This window comes from Pinus tabuliformis, chromosome 2_1 (genome assembly GCF_031772625.1).
Source record: "Pinus tabuliformis cultivar Carrire ecotype Pingquan chromosome 2_1, CPIR1, whole genome shotgun sequence".
NCBI lineage: Eukaryota > Viridiplantae > Streptophyta > Pinopsida > Pinales > Pinaceae > Pinus > Pinus tabuliformis.
In genome coordinates, this window is record NC_142299.1 from 627,791,806 (window position 1) to 627,795,670 (window position 3,865).

The window sequence follows — 3,865 nt, forward strand, 5'->3', positions numbered from 1 at the left end:
AATTTGCAAGCTTAGCACAATATAATCCATAGGCATCAAAATATCTATTCCATAGACCAGTCTGAACGAGCTTTGTCCAGAAAAATCTTACACGTCATCCTATTTTCCATATTAGGACCATTGCTATGTGCACATCCCAGTTGTTTCTTTGAGCCTTGCGGACATCCATCAATGCGTTCTCCAAGATTTTATTGAATACTTCAACTGTACCATTTTCCTAATGATGATAGGGCATACTATTTTGATGATAAATCTGAAATTATTTGAGCATCACGAAAATAGTTTCGTTCAGAAAGTGCATACCCCTGTCACTCATCAGTATCCTAGGACACCCAAACCTTGTTAAGACATACTCAAATAGGAACTTCGCAGCTGTAGCAACACTACAGTCCTTGACCAGTTGTGTTTCTACCCACCTGATCAAGTATTCAATCTCAATAATAATATACCACGCACCAGTCTTTTCCCCTAGTGGTTGTATCAGACCCACAAAGTCAATAGCCCATTTGTCAAACACATGTAATGAAACGTGAGGATTCAAGGTAAATTCATCCCTTTGCGATGACTTTCTCATCCTCTGACATGAATCACATGCCTTGCAATATGCCTTAGAATCCTTATGTAGCATTGGCCACCATAATCTTGTGTGCAGAATCTTCTGCACGGTCGCTCTACCTGCATAGTGTCCTCCCGCCACTCCTCCATGTGCTTCGATGAGGATACTAGATCATTCAAACTCTGGAACGTATCGGTGTAGTATTTCATCAGTACCCATCTTATACAAGTGTCCCACAATCATAGAAAATTTGGCAGCAGGGACCACCAATTCCTTCTTCTGCTGAGTAGAATATCCTTCCAGGGTTGTTCCAGTAGTTAGAAATTTAATTATATCATCAAAGTGATCATTTGTGAACCATACAAAAAAGAGTTGTGCATCTAGAAACCCTTCTTCCAAATTAGTTGGTTCTTCACTTGTCTCAATCTGGGATAAATGATCTGGTCCCGCATTCAATCATCCAGGCTTTACAATCACTTCAAAATCATATTCTTGAAACCACAATAAACATCTACAGATATTTTCCCCCAACACAGGCATGTTGACCATGTACTTAAGAGCGGAGTGATATGTATACATTTTGAAATATGAGGCCAAAAAATAATGTCAAAACTTCTGTAACACGTAGACCATCGCCAATCCTTCACGCTCGGTAGGGTAATAGTTCTTCTCAGCCTTTGACAATTTCCTGCTCGTGAAGGCTATAGAGTGATCTATCTCACCTTCGCCTGGTTGGGTCAATACCGCACCCAACGCAATACAAGAGGCATCCACATGCACATGAAATTATTTCTTCTAGTTGGGAAACACCAAAATAGGCGCAGTCACCATATTTTCCTTTAACACATCCAAACTGCACTGACACTCTCCATCCCAGAAAAAGGTTGCGTCCTTGTTCAGTAATTTCTCCATCGATGGGGTTATCTATGCATAATCTTTGATGAAATTTCTATAGTAACCAGTGTGCCCCAATGTTGTGTGTAGCTGCTTTACATTATTCATAGCTTGTAAATTGACAATCACTACTATCTTCACAGGATCTACCATTAATCCCTGCTTGTAGACCACAGAACCTAGCAATATCCCATAAGGCACACAAAATATAAACTTCTTCAAATTTAGAGAAATTTAGTATCTGCGACAAGTATCCAACACGAGGCGCATACTTGCAACATGCCATTTTACTAACCCAAATAGACCCCAGTCATCAGAATACACTTCTAAGAATTTATGGATGAATTTTTTGAATTATGCAACTACAACTTTTGAAAATATCGAGGGTGCATTCTTCAATCCAAATGGAATCACTGTGTATTGGAAGCATCACCACTCTGTCACAAAGGTCGTCTTGCTTCAATCCTCTAATGCGATCTTAATCTGATGGTACCCTGAGAACCCATCAGTGAACAAATAAGCTTCCTTCCCTCCAACATTCTCCAAAACTTCGTCCGTAAATGGTGTTGGAAATGGGTCATGAATGCATGCATCATTGAGCTTCCTCAGGTCTACACATATTCTGATTTCACTCTGTTGCTTCTTCTCTTGAACTACCATAGGGCTCACCCAATTAGATTCTTCTACTGGCTCAATAATTCCTGCTTCTAGCATTTTGTCTAGCTCTTTGTGCACATTTTCCTTATACTTGGGATTCAGCTGGTAAGGTCTTTGTTTGGCAGGCTTCACATCGGGCTTTAAAGTGATCTTCATCACTCCCAGATCCACGACTATTCACTTTAGGTCTCAGAACTTTGTAGGAAACAAGTGATGGTATTCATGCAGTAGCTTTACAGGTTTATTAATTGTATCTTCATCCCAATAATCTCCTATCTTTTCAAACTTAGGTTGCACATCAGATCCAATGTTTACTTTCCTGGTCTTCAATGGTTATGATATATCAGGGTTCTCTGCTTTAGGTCCTTCAACCTTGCATTGTCCTTCAATCTCTGTAATATTTATTTTTCGCAGATCATCTTCTCCTTCTTCTGCAGTCACGTTGTAGCATTCTAGTGCATGGTGCAACTATATACTCCAGTTCAGTTGAACCCATTCTATCGATTCTTCAGGTGTTCTAAAGATAGCAACCTTAATTTGTTGGAGCGCTTCATCAATGCACTTGAATCCATCCTCAAAGCTGAAAGTTAATAAGGAGCTCTTCCCCAAGATGTCCCATTTAGTCATCGCATGGCATAGCTCTGTTTCCAAATACCAGTTCATCAAGATAGTATCGAGGGTATGACTGATGGGAAGAGAAATTTTGGGGGTTAACCAAAATCCCTTTTCCTTAAAGAAATTGATCCTGAGGCCTGTGGGTTATGGCCCACAAACCCTTATTGGAAGCGTTCATAAGGCTTTAAGCCTTTAAAATCATGGACCATTTAACATACTAGAGCCTTTATACTATCGGGAGCTTCTATATATAAAAAAAAACTGGGAATCATTCATTAACGTTAATATCGGGATATACAGGTTTTCACGGGATACACAGGAAACACACCCCGAACACATAACCCGGATATCAAAATTTATAAACCCGCCTCTATAAATATCGGCGGGTCTGCTCTTATCGCTTTCCGCTGCACCGATCTCTGCCTTCTCCGAAACTCTGACTACCCAATCGCCGATTGGTCTATTGGCGACATCGCCACATCGCTCATCGACGTATCAGCCATCGCTCCTCCACTGCTCTTTGACCTATCCGACATGTGATCACCGACCACATCTGGACCCTCGATCTAGACTCTCGATCTGACGGTCCAAGGTCCATCGCTTTATCGTTGATCGCTCTGCAATGATGGTCGGGTCCGATAACACCCTAAGGGCTCCACCGATGCGATAAAATCCTGGTCGTTGATCTATAAGATCCAACAGCCCTGGTTTTTCAAGACTTCATCTCTTCATTGTTCTTGCTTAGTTTGATCTCGCCATTTGGATGGAATCTGTGCTTGAAAACCAGTTTCTCTACCACCTACATTCACAAACAATTCCACATATAACAATATTCCATTGGCTTGCTATTGATCCTACCGTGATCAATGGTTGATCAACGAATTCTCAATTTGGGATTTAAGCCCTCAGCACATATATACATAACATAATTGAAAGGGAACATACTACACAGACACGCAGAAAACCCACAAAACACATATCAATTAACCATAGCATAGTTACAATTCTAAGGCATTTCAGCCTTAGCACGGGTTCTCCTCTCGACTACATTGCATCTATCTCTGATTTCACCATTTCTATCTATATCACTCTGTCTCCTCCTATTGAACGCGCAGGTTCATCACACACACATATATATATATA